Raw genomic sequence first — 16,310 nt, 5'->3', positions numbered from 1 at the left:
GCAGGTTTTCCCCCTATCCTCCTTTATTTCTAAATCAGTGGGTCACTGCGCTTGAGAAGTAGTGTCCACCAAGATGGAGGTTAGTGGACCATATGAAGTACATGAACAGTACAAGATATTATCACGGGTAACAGCAATTTTATACAAACATTTCCTTTCCAACCACTGATAACTAGTTACGGTATATGATATTGATATGTGAATGTCTTCAGCTAACGAGATTTTGCGCAATATTTATTTTTATTTTACTGTATAATCACTGTTTTATTAAGGCCACGTTCACACATTCAGTATTTGATTATTATTTTACAAAATCAGGAATGGAAGAATCATAGGAAAAGTATAATAGAAACACGTCACTACTTCTGTATTACGACCTCCTGGTTTTGGCTTATAAATATTGAAGTAAAATTCTGATAGTGTGAGTGTGGCCTAAAGGAAAGAAAACATTTGATGTCAGTTTTTTATGCAGCACTCAAGTTTTCTGAATGCTTTTGAGTGTGACTGGGACATAGTGAGATTCTGAATTTATCCACAATAAATCTGCTGCCATGTAGTCAGGGCTGCCACCAGGAATTTCGGGGCCCCCTTGAGACTCTGCTCAGGCTCCACTCCTCAAACTAGATACACATTCCCCTACTAATAGGAAATAGCAAAACTCACAGAACTATAAGCACAAAAGAATCCCACAATTCAATTAAGAAGTGGAAGTCAGAGAGTTTTTGAAGCTAAAATCACATAATTTTATTAAATCAAAAAATAAAATACAAAGTATATACACCTTAATGGCCAGGGGTGTACAAAAACAACATAGACTATTTATGTGACTTAATCAACATTGGTCAGCAGTCTTATTAAGAAACTGACATGAAATGTCAATGCTTCCTGCTGCCATAGACAAGTTAAAGCATACATACAAATAGTGACCGCCCATCTGACTGCGTAAGATGCTTCACATGAATGCCTAAAAACGGCCAAAGATTGAATGTGACATTATAATCAAACTGCACTTACATGTTGTAATTGAAACCGCTGCTCAGGCCTGCCGCCCCTACGCGCGTTACGCCGTGGCTTCCTCAGGAAGGCTTCCTCTATGGCAGCAGGAAGCATTGACATTTCATGTCAGTTTCTTAATAAGACTGCTGACCAATGTTGATTAAGTCACATAAATAGTCTGACTATGTTGTTTTTGTACACCCCTGGCCATTAAGGTGTATATACTTTGTATTTTATTTTTTGATTTAATAAAATTATGTGATTTTTAGCTTCAAAAACTCTCTGACTTCCACTTCTTAATTGAATTGTAGGATTCTTTTGTGCTTCCACTCCTCAAACTGTCCACAGTCCCACCGCTCTCTCTTGGAAAAACTCCACTTCTCACCAATCACACATTAAGGCACTGGGGAGATGGCTGTAATTACTACTTCAATAAAGATGTATATCTTTGTACCGTGTTAGCCAGGACTCTCAATTCTAAATATTTTACTTCAATAAATGCACAAGTTTATGTTGATATTTTGGACACTTTTCTTATACCATCAATTGAAAGGATGTTTGGGGATGATGAAATCATTTTTCAAGATGATAATGCATCCTGCCATAGGGCAAAAACTGTGAAAACATTCTTTGAAAAAAGACACATAAGGTCAATATCATGGCGTGTTCTTGATTTCTTTTAGTGTTTCTTAAAGCTAGAAAGTTGCCATTTGAATTGACTTTAGTTTTATACCATGTCTGTGATCTGCTTTTTTTTCTACAAAACTAAACAACTGAATGAACATCCTCCAAGGCCAGTGATTCCATAATTTTTGCCAGGGGTTGTATTACCACCACAGTGACCGAATAAAAGCACATACAAGGGACTAATACCACCACACCATGTCCAGACGATATATTACCACCAAAGTGACCGAATAATAGCACATACAAGGGACAAATACCATGACCAGACCACATATTACCACCACATGGTGACTGAATACTATAATACTGATCATCAATTTAAAAAAAACAAACAAACAATACTATCACCATAAGTGCCGTTATATACAGGAGATCTGCACTTAATATGCAGTGTCTTTGTACAGGTAATACAGTGAACACCGGTGATATTATACACAGGGGCTCTGTATATACTGTCAGTGTACAGGGGATACAGTGATTACCAGTGAAAATATACACAGGAGGTCTGTATGTAGTGTAAAGGTAATACAGTGATCACCTGTGACATTGTACACAGGACCTCTGTGTTGTGAATTCCCTTGCTTGGATTTCTGAGCCGAAGCTCCCTCTGGTTGTTACTGAGAGTAATGGAGCTGGCCAGGTTCATGGAAGTTCCCCACCTGGCGACGATAATTGGGAACCTGGGATTACTGGCTGGGAGCATATAATTGAGCTGGCTGCTCTTGGAGGTTGCTGGTGATTTTCCTCCTTGTGCATTTGGAGTTCTTTTGTCCCCTGTCTGATTTGCATGGTTCAGTTACATGACTCTTTTGCTAATCCTTTGCATCTAATCTGGTTGTGCCTTTTTTTTTTTTTTTTTTTGCTTTCTGCTTTGTTGCTAGGGTTCAGCGTACTCCCTGCTGGGGGCAGCACTGGGCCATGCTCCATATGTTACAGCTTGTGTCAGTTTGTTCAGTCTGGAAGCAAACTATAAACTGGAAGCAAAGCAAAAGATACTAACATAACAATGTTAGTAACTTTTGCTTTGCTTCCAGTTTATACCAGAGTGCTGATCTAGTGGGGGTGAGGTCGTGTGGCCTCAGACTTTTTGTATATTAGAAGTGTTGGATTTTCTTAGGGTTTTGTGCGTGATTGCAGACAGTATCTTTTCTGTCCTGTCCTGTCTAGACAGGTTGGGCCCCATAGTTTGCTCAGTCTGTTTTCTGCCTGTGTTTGTGTCTCCTCTTGTCTCACCGACAATATATGTTTGGGGGCTGTCTATTCCTTTGGGGATCTGCTCCGGGGCAGTTTAGATTTCACCTTTCTGACTTTAGGCTTAGTTAGTTCTCCTGCTGTGATGAAGCGTCTAGGGCATCGTAGGAACGCTCCACGGCTACTGCTAGTTGTGTTGATAGGATCAGGGGTCTGCAATCCGCTTAGTTACCAACCTCTCTGGTTTTCTGGTGGCTTAGCCTGTTCCTGCCATCCTCCTCGGTGACCGATTCACAACAGAATCACCAGCCTAACCGTAGACTCTAGGGTACTCAAAAGAAGGAAAGAATTTAAAAAAAAAAAAAGTGTCAATTTTTTTATTTTTTTATTTTTTTTTTTTCCTCTTTTTCTCTGGGGCTGAAGGAGGATTTTTTCCTTAATGGATACTAAGCAATTGTCCGATCGTGTTGAACAGCTCGCTGCTGAAGTGCGGGGAATTTCTGCCTATCTCGCTCAATCATCTGCTGTAGAACCAAAGATCCCTACTCCTGATGTGTTTTCGGGGGATCGGTCAAAATTTTTGAATTTCAAGAATAACTGTAAACTATTTCTTGCTTTGAAGCCTAATTCATCGGGGAGCTCAGTGCAGCAGGTTAAAATTATCATCTCCCTGCTGCGCGGCGATCCCCAGGATTGGGCTGTCTCTCCTGGAGATCCTATTCTGGCTAATGTAGATGCGTTTTTTTCAGGCCCTGGGGTTGTTGTATGATGAACCTAATGCTATTGATCAAGCGGAGAAAACTTTATTGGCATTGAACCAGGGTCAGGATGCTGCGGAGTTATACTGCCAGAACTTCCGAAAGTGGGCGGTCCTTACTAAATGAAAAGATGATGCCCTAGCAGCTCTCTTTCGGAAAGGTCTGGCAGAAACTGTAAAAGATGTTATGGTGGGATTTACTGTCCCCTCTGGTTTCAACGCCTCCATGTCATTGGCCATTCAAATTGATCAACGTTTACGTGAACGTAAAAGTACGCGAGAGGCGGTGCTGCCTTTTGAACAAACCTCTGAACCCATGCAATATGATAGGGTTTTGTCTAGGGCGCAACGTCAAGAGTTCAGAAGGCGTAATAAGTTATGCTTCTTTTGTGGGGAGGCCTCTCATGTTATTTCTGTCTGCCCTAAACGAGAAAAACGTTTTTCTCACGCATTTGCGGTGGGCAGTGTACAGCCTTAGTTCCTGTTGGCAGTTACCTTGATCTGCTCCTTGTCTACATTTCCTGCTAAAGCCTTTGTTGATTCAGGAGCAGCCTTGAATCTGATGGATCTTGACTTTTCCAAATGTTATGGTTTCCCCATGGTGCCCCTGAGAACCCCTATTCCCTTGAGGGGGATTGATGCTACCCCTTTGGCGGAGAATAAATCCCAGTTTTGGACCCAGGTGATAATGCGGGTCACCCCGAACTAACAAGAGAATTGTAAATTTTTGGTGTTGCACAATTTGCATGATATTGTTGTGCTGGGTTTTCCTTGGTTGCAGGCCCACAATCCTGTTTTGGATTGGAAATCTGTGTCTGTGTTGAGTTGGGGTTGTCAATGTGTTCTTACTGACACTCCTGTTTTCTCCACCTCTCCCCAGTCTCAAGATGTTCCTGACTATTTGGCTGATTTTTCTGATGTATTTAGTGAGAGTAAGGCCGGGGTCACACTAACCGACGCAAAATACGGTCAGTATTTTACATGCGTAATACGGATGAATGGCCCCTAAACAGTGCTCCATATGTCATCCGTAAACAAGGTGTGGTCGCGTATTTTGCGCATGTAAGCATCCGTATGTAATCCGTATGGCGAGATTTTCTCGCAGGCTTGCAAAATGGACATATAATGGAGCCCTATGACAGGGTTTCTAAACAGAAACCAAAGAATAGATATAGACACATAGAATGCGCATATATATATATATATATATATATATGTATGTGTGTATTCTATGTGTATATATCTATTCTTTCGTTTCGTTATTAAAACTGTCAGTGTGAGTTTACTGTATAGCGCACTGAATTGCCGGCTTTGCTAAAAGACACCTGGTGCATATTTCTCGCAAGTCACATGTGTGGTCCGTGTGTAATCCGTATTTTTTGCGCACCCATAGACTTGCATTGGCATACTACGGCCGTAGTACGCTGACAATCGCAGCATGCTGCGATTGGCACGGACCGTAGGATACGGATGAGAAATATACGGCTGGTGCGAGGGACCCCATAGAGAATCATTGGTCCGTGTGTAATGCGTGCTTTTAGCGCCTCTCACTCGGCCATATTCCTCGCCAGTATGACCCCGGCCTAAGTCCACGTCTTTGCCTCCTCATAGGAGTTATGACTGCGCAATTGAGTTAATTCCCGGTTGTAAATTTCCCAAGGGTCGGCTTTTCAACTTATCTGTACCTGAACATGATGCTATGCGATGTTATATCAAGGAATCATTGAAGAAGGATCATATCAGACCATCCTCTTCGCCTTTGGGTGCTGGTTTTTTTTTTTTTTTTTTGTAGCCAAAAAAGAAGGCTCATTAAGGCCATGTATTGACTATCGTTCCCTTAACAAAATCACTGTTAAATATCAGTACCCGTTACCCCTGATTTCTGATTTATTTTCTAAGAGTTAAAAGTGCTTGTTGGTTTACCAAACTTGACCTCAGGGAGGCGTGTAATCTTATTCGCATCAAGCATGGGGATGAATGGAAGATGGCGTTTAATACTCCGGAGGGACATTTTGAGTACCTGGTGATGCCTTTTGGGCTCACTAATGCCCCTTCCGTCTTCCAATCTTTTATGAGCGATATTTTCCGGGACCTTGTGGATAAGTTTTTGCTCATTTATCTGGATGATATTTTGTTTTTTTTTTTTTTTACAGTGATTGGGATTCTCATGTGGTACATGTCCGGACTGTGTTCCGGATTTTGAGGGAAAATACTCTGCATGTTAAGGGATCGAAATGTCTTTTTGGTGTACAGAGGATTTCGTCTTTGGGATTCATTTTGTTCCCATCTGCTATTGAAATGGACCCGGCCAAGGTACAGGCCACTTATTATTGGGTTCAGCCCACTTCTCTGAAGGCTCTTCAGAAGTTTTTGGGTTTTGCTAATTTCTACCGTAAATTTATAAGTAATTTTTCTGGTATTGTTAAACCTCTGACGGATTTGACCAAAAAGGGCGCTGATGTGTTGAATTGGTTTCCAGAGGCAGTCTCGGCATTTCCGGAGCTTAAGCAGAGATTCACTTCTGCTCTGGTTTAGCTTGTTCCTACCATCCTCGGTGACCGATTCATAACACCTCTGTATATAGTGCCAGTGTACAGGTAATACAGTGATCACTAGGGTGACCGCAAAAAATCGATGTTGGAATTTTGTCCGTCTGGACCCCACAAAACGATTCCCCTTTCCAGATATTGAGAGAGCCAAAATTTGAGCTCGATCAAACGACGTTAACCCGTGCAGCTCGTCGCTCAAAGTTTGAAAAAATCCAAATTGAGGTATTTTAAGATTTAGGTAATTTGCATAGTCTGTTAGACTATAAAGAATGTGACAACAACATTGCAGAAATAGCCCTGACCAAATTTTCGAACCATTTGTGGTTTTTGAATGCAGAGTTGTTGGGATTATCGTTTTTTGATCCCACCATTACAGACAATGAAAAGTTGTTAATGGCTAATAAATTGCTCAGTAGCACAGATGAACCATCAGAGCACGCTAGGGTTGTAAATCCAGAAGTTAGGAAAGAAAAATTAAGAGGTAGGAAGTAACCGACTTTAACGACCTTCTGACAAAAGATGAAGAACAAAAGCAATATGTCCTGCAAGTTGTAAGCAAATGCCGAGCATTATATTCTGACGTTTCAAAAACTACTTTAACAAAAGCTCTAGAATAGATTAGATAACTATGTAAAATTATCAACTCATGTAGGTTAGCGTGCTGGCGTCCGTTGTTCTACCTGGCGTCCGTTCAGTGTGGTCAACGGTTGGCAATTTAGCTGTTCCATGTCAACAGAACAGCTTTACATTCAGCTCTGTTGATGGGATGTGACTTCTGATGCCATGCTGATTGACAGCCGACTTCTAGCAGTTAGGCAGCTGTCAATCACCATGATGTCGGCAGTTACGCCTCGTCAACATAGCTGAGTGGAACAGAAGCCGCTACGCTGTCGATGTGACGTCAGCACAAGCAGCAGGCGTGGTCTGTGACCACTCTGTGCCGGCAGAGATTAGCGCCAGGCACCCAGTTAGCAACTATCTGACAGTTATTAAAGACAATGTTAAATAAAAAAAGTCACAGATAATCACTTTAATCACAGGTCCAGCACTCCTCAATACTACTTTATTGCAGTAAATTTAGTAATCTCCTATTAGTGTCTTATTAAGGGCATTTAAGGTTTAATACTATAGGAATATAATTTAACCCCGTACACAGCAGTAACAGAATGGAGCATGTTCTTGTGAATCTGATTAGTGAGTAATGATGAGCAAATGTGCTCGGATTAGGTGTTATCTGAGCATGCTCGGGTGCTAACCGAATGTCTTCGGCGTGCTCCAAAAATATGTTTGAGTCCCTGCAGCTGCATGTCTTGCAGCTGTTCGATAGTTGCAACACATATATGGATTGCCTGTTTGTTTGAGAGCTGCAACAGATGCAGGAATTGCCTAACAGCCCCGAGAAATGCTGGTGCTGGGATTCGAACATACTACTCGAGCATCCTGAAGATGCTCAGTTAGCACCCGAGTATGCTCATCACTGTTAGAGCTCAAACTCATCTGCAAGGAAAATGAACTAGTATATTCCGATAAAAAAACAGATTGCACTCTGACCAATGTTAATCAATGAGTCACTGCTCATCTGCAATTCTTTTCTGAGCCGAAATCGGACTCAGCAAAAAATCACTGTGGGCTACAACTGTCCCTCGTATCTCATATGGGACTCGCCAATGCATGTCAATGGGTGTGAAAAAAAAATCACACAGCACTCTGACCATGTCCGATTTTTACACACCCATGTTCTTGAAAACTCGACATTTCAGCAGTCGCGTGCAGTAAAATCACCGCATGATCTGACAGGATAGAATGGTTAAAATAGATATATATACACACATAGAACAGATAGATATCAGTGACACACTATATATGTGTGTGTGTATATATATTACATAGATAGATGGAAGAAAAGCCAGCACTTCAGCAACCATGCACTGTAAAATCACTGCAGGAGTCGATAGCATAGAACAGGTGGATTACATACAGTAAATGCAAATAAAATAGACAGTATCTATGCTACATCTAGATGGCACGCTACATGGTTGCATGATGTGACTATACAGCCAGTCATGCAGCAGAGACTCTGAGCAGCGCGTGGTTGCTCAGCGCCTAGCATTGAACTCCTTTCACCTCACTGACGTCACCACGAGCGTGAGAAAGTTCTCACGCTCGCGGTCCTGTCAGAAAGATCATCGGCGTTCAGAGTCACTGAACTCCTTTCACCTTAATCAGTACAATTGTTCACTCCCAGTCCAGGGGGCGGCAAAATGCAGCAACCATGGAAGACACCCCCGACCGCCGCAATAGGCAGCCTAATGGTACCCTCATGCCGGTTGTGGCCACTGCAGATGCCTCTCCTTTCCCTCCACCAAAGTAGATACACCACTGTACCAGGATGAGGGACAAATACCAGGACCGATCATGTTTATTAAAAATTCTCACTTCATAGATAAAATGTGTATTCAGTGAAGACAGATTGTTACATTACTGGGATAGGAGATGGCAGCTGCTACTGATACATTTCTATTTAGATGGAAGAGGGAAGGGGCTCTGCCTCTGGCTTCTCCTATCCTCCTCTTCCTGCTTCACTTCTACATAGAATCTTACAACATCAAAAGAGACGCCAGAAGCTATATGCCATAATAAGAATCAATTTTATTGTAACACGTATAAAAAATAATCTTTTAAAAGGAGATACATATCCAAAAACTGACTACCAGGTCAATGCACCAAGATTAGCACCTGATGTGCAACATAAAGCAATAATGAGAATGAGTTATGGGGTGAACTACAATGCCTGCCACTCTGAAGGGAGTAATTTGGAAAAATAATACGCCAGTTAGTGCTATCTGAACAAAATGCTGAATATAAGATATATGCCCATATATGAGTGGAGCGTAAATAGCGATACAGCAAAGTCCAAAATGCATCAAAGCATGCTATAGAGACATAGATCTGAGATACAGGCAGGTAGAAGCTATATAAACACCTATTAAGGTGCAATAGTGTTGGCTACAAGGAGATTTGGTAGATAAAGTGCATGTATCAATAATAATGCCAATCTCCATAGAGTCACCGCTGAAGCACCAAGTACAAATAGCAAAAACCAACCATAACTCTGCAATAGCCATAATTGAAAGTAAAGAAAAGAATATGACCTGATAAGGGCAGAGCAGATCCCCCGACGCGCGTTTCGTGTAAGCTTCTTCCAAGGAGGTTGTTGGATCTGGCTGTATCAGCCCGTCTTATATACCCCCATACACCATTGGTGACAGTGATGAGTCTTAGCGCAGAACGAGGCCCGGTGTGTGACCTCACCGCAAAGAGCGTCACGTGCCGCTTAGCCACGCCTCCACCCGGCAAATCAAAGTGGAGAGGTAGCATCAGAAAAGCACCCAGACACGTTCCCACGGCAACCTAGGTCATCGAGGGTCAGCGCCACGTGCCACATAACCGCACCTCCATCCGACATGTCAGGACAGAGGGGCGGTATCAGCCAGCACTGTGAACGCATAGCCACAGAGACCCAAGAAGAAACAGAAGTGTGTGCATTATGCAAGTGAAAGATCCCCCGCTATATCTAGTGAGAATGTGCACAAGATGTAATAAGAGTCTCCCAATGTATCAAAAGGACACATTTAGCAGGAACATAAAGTACATTAAATAGTGAGATGAATCATACTGAAGTGAATCATACTGTGCAGTCAAAAAATGATTGCAAATGTCATTCACACAGAAGAAGTGTATTAAATACAAATAAGTTAAATAAGTAAAAGTATGCAAACACAGAGTGCAGATTCAACTTTAATAAAGTGCCATGTTACATAGGTAAAAAAAGTGCAATGGTGCAGAAATAGTTGATTGTACAGTCAGCATACATAATACTGACCGTAGCAGTGAATTCACTGATATAGTGATAGTATACAGAATGTGCAATAAAACAGCCACATTAAAACAGCATGCCACTGTGCAATTCTGATAACTGAAAATAAATACAAGGAGGGGCCAATCAGACCAATACCAGGCCTGGCTAGTGGAAACCAGACAGTCAATCTACTAATAAAGAAGTGGAAAATATAAAGTGTGGTGAGCATACACAGAATGCATAATAGGATAGCCACATTCAAACATGATATCTCTGTGGAAACCCAGAAACAGAGGATAAGGCTATTCTCAAAGTTAGGCCAAAATAAGACAGTATCAGGCCCTTTATGACAATCCCAAAGGCTACGAAGAGTAAAAGAAACAAGGGTCAGAGGACCCCACTGGGAGTTTTTTAAAAGAACCAAAAAGTGCATATTGTTCCAGTCTTTGATTAAGATGGCACAGTGGCATATAAATGGTATAAAGAAGAATCAATTGTATACCAAAACATATATATCAAAGAGACAGCCATACTAACTCACTATAAAAAGAGGGTGTTATAAAAGGATTGCTCATGTCAAATTGAGACATTTATAAAAATCTCAGAAAGAGCCTAAGAAATAAGGTGCCATACAGTAAATAATAAGGACATACAACAGATGAAATACTATCCACTCATATATGGCCATATATCTTATATTCAGCATTTTGTTCAGATAGCATTAACTGGCGTATTATTTTTCCAAGTTACTCCCTTCAGAGTGGCAGGCATTGTAGTTCACCCCATAACTCATTCTCATTATTGCTTTATTGATGTTGCACATCAGGTGCTAATTTTGGTGCATTGACCTGGTAGGCAGTTTTTGGATATGTATCTCCTTTTAAAAGATTCTTTTTTATACGTGTTACAATAAAATTGATTCTTATTATGGCATATAGCTTCTGATGTCTCTTTTGATGTTGTCATAGTTTAGAAGTTGCCTTTGTTACAGTGTGTTAGGGGCCAATATGGACATTAAATCCAGAGGACAAAACTGGCTCTCGTGCATGGACACGATTTTTAATGGAGATACATTACCCAATGGTAATACTGATGTGGGCAAAAAATGGATCTCAAAAATTCTATGAAGGCTTTACTGAAAAAAAAAGAACCAGGACAAGGTGGAATAAGGCGTCTCTTGAGAATTATTTGGCTAAAGGTTTAGTCCTAAGGGGTCTGAGGGTATGTATTATGCCCTCATACCCAGTTGATGATTCCACTTTCAGAACCAGGTGGGAAGAAGCGTGTAATCACTGCTCAAGATCACTAATTGAGTTACTGATTGGTAATCGCAAAAAGAGTCTAAACAAATTGGACACGGATGTTGAACAAACCAGACTACAATTATTGGAAAATCTTTCAGGATCAGACGTTGAAACATTCAATAAAGACATGGATGCACAACTTAATATCTGGGAGAAGGAAGTTAAGGATACAAAAGCAAAGAAACTTCAAAGAGACCTAAATGATTTTAAGAATGATACCATCTATAGATGGCAATCCATTGTGAGGAATGATCCTAGTACAACAAGATCTTCCTCGATATCCTCCGTATCATCCAGGGAGGATGATAACCTTTCAGGCAATCGGATGTATAACTTGAGGAGAAATATCAATAAAAGATGGAATGACTATTACAGAAAGACAAGAGAGTAGACACACCTACAACCTCCAGGCTCCAGGTAAACAATTTATCAGAGCTCAAGTTATCAAAACCACAATTAGAAGCTCTTAGCTTGGGCCTCTCATTCTCACCCACGGCATTGTTTGATTCCTTTTCAGCGATAAAGGATTTACACCTGTTCGCATGCAAGTTGGTGCTCAAAAAATTACATGAGAAAAAGAGAATTGGAGATGATTGGAATGAAAAACAACTAGATGCCATTTCAACCCTGGAGGAACTCAGTGAGGGACTTGAGAGATCTACTCCAAGGGGTAAGTTTTTACCTCCAATCCCTAAAAAGTTTCCCCCTCTTAATCTCTACTCCAATGTGGGACTCTGTCAAGTTAGTATCAGATGAATTTGAGAGGATTCCCAGAAATATCACACATGTCAACTTAACCTTTGCCAAGAGGGAAGCAGTTAAAAAGCTTGGCAAACTTAGGGAGGTAGTCATAAAACCTGCGGATAAAGGTGGTGACGTTTTCATATGGCCAATCAAGTCATATGAAAAAGAAGCCTTTATACAACTTAAGGGCCTGTCACACTAAGCGATATCGCTAGCAATATCGCTATAACGTCACTGTTTTTTGTGACGTTATAGCGATATCGCTATGTGTGATACTTGCCTCCGACCGCTCCCCCGCTGGTTATCGCTGATCGCGCGAGAACGTCCTGGACCGTTTCTCGTCGTCAGCTTCCTGCTGGGCTTCCTGTGGAGAGACGAGCGACGCGTGGACGCAGGCGGGAGGACGTCAGGATCGCCTAGTGTGACAGGTAAGTAGCGACCCCCATCCTCTGCTATGTCGCTGGTGAGATCTGCCTGTGTGGCAGCTCACTAGCGACCACTTAGCGATGCACCAGTGATCCTGACCGCGGCATATCGCTGGTCGGGATCGCTGGTGCATCGCTAAGTGTGACAGTACCTTTAGGGATACCACTTGCTGCCAAAGAATGACATTTAATCCAACTTTGGCTTTTCAGGGGGAACTTTCAGACATCCTTGAGGAAGCTTTTCAAAAAGGGATCATAACAAAGGAATTGAGGAACCATCTCATACCAGAATACCCCAAAGTGGCGTGTATATATTTTGGACCGAAGATACACAAGAGCCACACCACACCGCCAGGACGGCCCATAGTATCGGGTAAGGGCAGCTTATGTGAAATCATGTCTAAATATCTTGTCTTCTTTCTTAAACCAATGGTGGCTGAGTTGCCCTCTTATGTGAAAGACATGGGTGATGTCCTTAACAAAATTGAAGGGATTCCCTTAGATAAAGATATGTGGCTTGTCAGTTTTGATGTGGAATCGTTATATACATCTATACAACGTCAATATGGTATACAGGCTACCAGAATGCACTTGTTGATGTCTGAACTCGATGCTGAGTTTACCAACTTTCTTTTGACTCTTCTCAATTTTGCATTGACACACAACTTCTTTATCTTCAAGGAAACCATTTACCTGCAGAAGCAGGGTACGACAATGGGGGCGGCGTTTGCCCCCTCATATGACAATTTATTCTTAGGCATGTGGGAAAGAATTATTTTTTTTGTCAACCCCATAGCCTTTATTGAGAAGGTCCTGTTCTGGGTCCGTTATATGGAGGACATCCTTATAATCTGGCAGGGAACAGAACAGGACCTTTTCAGTTTCCTTTATATACTTAATAACAATTCCATCAATGTCAGGCTGACGCGCAAATACAGTCAAACCTGTATCGATTTCTTGGACAATAAGATCTCGAGAGGAGCCAACAGTATGCTAGAGACCAATATTCATCGTAAAGAGACTGCAATCAATTCCTTACTACACGTGACTTCCTCACATCCGAAGCTGTTGTGAGTTCATTTTCCCCTTCACCGTTGATGTCTAATGAACTCCCTCTGCTGGTGAAGAGAGGTAGTGAAATTGATTGGGTTGGGAAGAACCTGTCATCTGAACAGGTGGAGCCTGATTGAACACCCGGAATCACTGAGTGGATATAAGGCAGCCGACGCCCTACTGGGGTGCTGGTGATCCTTTCTGCTCTGAGCTCTTGCAAACCAGTTCAGTACCTGTCTTCTGAAAGCTAAGTATTTGCTCTCTTATTTTTCCATGAGATATTGTCTGTTTACTTAGTGTTTGTGTTCTGCCTGCCCTTGTTGGTACAGGCTGAGCTCCATTTTTGTCTCTGGTCAAGTTGATCTTTTGCTCAGTCTTCAGAATATACCTGAGTGCTGATATAGTGTGTGATGTACAATGTCTGTGAGGTATGGGGTTTTGTCTACAAAATATGATGTTTTCTGTTGTAACTTTCCAGAAAGATCCGGCACACATGACAATCCAGGCTGCTAGCTCTGCAGCTTCACCCCTCCTCCCTTCACACACACACAGAGCAGTGCCACCCCCCTCCTCTACAGCCTGTGTTCGCACTAGTAATAGGAGACCCCCTGCTGTTACAACCATTTGTTTCCTCTCCACAGCTGAGAGAAAAAAGTGCGGGATGGTTCTTTGTTTGAAACAAAGAGGTTTGAATAAAACTATAAGAGCCTGCCGTGCGAAAACCATACCCAGCAGAAATATAAAAATCATATTTCTGCGATCCGAGCAGACCCAGCTTCGCTGTGGTGCCTGTTGCAAAACTCTCGGATGTCCAGAACATGAGATATGATTTGCGCCCAAATGGACGGTCATATCGCATAGATGTTTGATGTTTTCTTGATGGGCTCATTACGCTGGGAAACATGATACCACTGATGAGTCCATACCAGCTTCTCCCATAAAGTTATAGCTAATCTAAGTTTTGTAGCCAAAACATAACTTGGATAAGAGAGGTGGGATCAACCCAGAATGCACCTCTCCGTGATGTCACATAGGAAAGTCTATAAGGCATTTCCTGGGCAAACCAGCTCAGAACAGCTCAAGTCGTCGTGCTGACAAGAACTCCAGATGAATGGAGACGTGTGGCTCCTCCCCCCTTAAAGCCGCATGGTCTGCCTAAGGAACAATATGGAACTGTGAGTGTAATCTCTTTGTTTTCTCCACTTTTATTTTATACCTGTACTGTACATATTTTATGTCTCAATTTTATAGCAACTTTTATCTGTAATCACTGTCCTCTTTCGGAAAATAAATGAAATTATTTAGATCTGTCTCCATGCTCTAAGAATCGAACTATACGCCTTTGATAGATAATCGCTACTAATTCAAGGGGTTTGCCACGGACCCTCTTAATTTAACACTGTGAATTAAGTAACCGTGACTGGTGGCAGCGCGTTGTGTATGGCTATTACGGCTGGCTGGCAGTCTAGAAGGGTCTTATATTGCTGAGTAAGGGGCTTCAGCCACAGCATTGATAATTCCCTTACTGCAGAAGCCTAATTGCCGGTTCACAACAGGCAGCCCGTCCGGCAACTAATTATCCTAGGTGCAGTTCCCTGACTGACCTGAGGGTAAGGGGGGGCGCCGGAGAGCTGCGAGTTCCAAAGTGGAACTGAGAAAGTGGGATATACACAAATCCCCGCAGAACTTGGAAGATTGATAGCAGTGGTGGGGCATCCAAATTAAACTCCCCCTGCGACAAATTGTAGAGCGAGATTAGCTTGCTGGATATTTTTGGTCACATGGTGCCAGTGTTGGGATAACTAAGATAAGCCCCACTGCGCCTGTGATAGCCGTGTGCCGGCATTGTGTCACGTCCCTCCGTCCGCTGATACACCGGTGTCAGTGGTGGGATCGTGACATAGTGGTGACACAGGGTCCGCTGTCCGTCGCGTTTTGGTGGCAGCGGGACCCCCGTTAGTGTCGCCCGTAAGTAGACGAACGGCGGTGGGCTGTTCGTCACATATTGGTGGCAGAGCGGTGGGATAATCCTAGAGCATTAGTGATTTGGTTTGAGCAATCATTCCTCTCACTAAAAACCTGCACGGTTCCTGCGGGAATCCTGCATCATAGGTTTTGGAGAACAGACTCAGTGGTTACTAGTCCTGAGACATTAGTGTGTACTTGCAAGTATCCCCCTCCCGTTTCTTCGTTTTTCTTTTTCTATCTTTTATTTGGCAACCATGGCGGCGATGACAGTGGAGTGGTATCAGAAGCAGAAAAAGGACACCCTTGCTGGGTTATGCACGTACCGAGGCATAGACGCCGCAGGAGGAACCAAAGATCAAATGATCGCGGCTCTAGTGCAGCTGGACAACGGCCAGAATCCAGCGAGCGCAGAAGTTGGCCCAAGTTGCCATGGGGCTGCAGCAGAGGCTCCACTCCTGAGCGCTGGCCCCACATTCAACCAGAACGGGGTGGACCCCTATCTGCAAATGGCCTTGGACGAACTCCCCGCCGAAGACAGGGATGGGCGGGTGAGGCTGATCCAGCAATATCGGCAGGAGGCCCAAGCCGAACGTGAGCGCCAAGCTGAGGCTGAGAGGGTCGAGCGTCAAGCCCAGGCTGAGAGAGCTGAGCGCCATGCAGAAGCTCAGAGGGCCCATGAGCTGGAGATGCTCCAGCGGGGGTGGAATGCCCCCACAGCCCGAAGCCGTGAGCCCAGCAGCGTCCAGACTCCTAAACCCCGGCCAGAGCATTTTCCCG

The sequence above is a fragment of the Dendrobates tinctorius genome, unplaced genomic scaffold (genome assembly GCF_039654945.1).
Source record: "Dendrobates tinctorius isolate UK_male_01 unplaced genomic scaffold, ASM3965494v1 ptg000250l, whole genome shotgun sequence".
Classification (NCBI taxonomy): Eukaryota; Metazoa; Chordata; class Amphibia; order Anura; family Dendrobatidae; genus Dendrobates; species Dendrobates tinctorius.
This window is presented reverse-complemented; position numbering follows the sequence as displayed.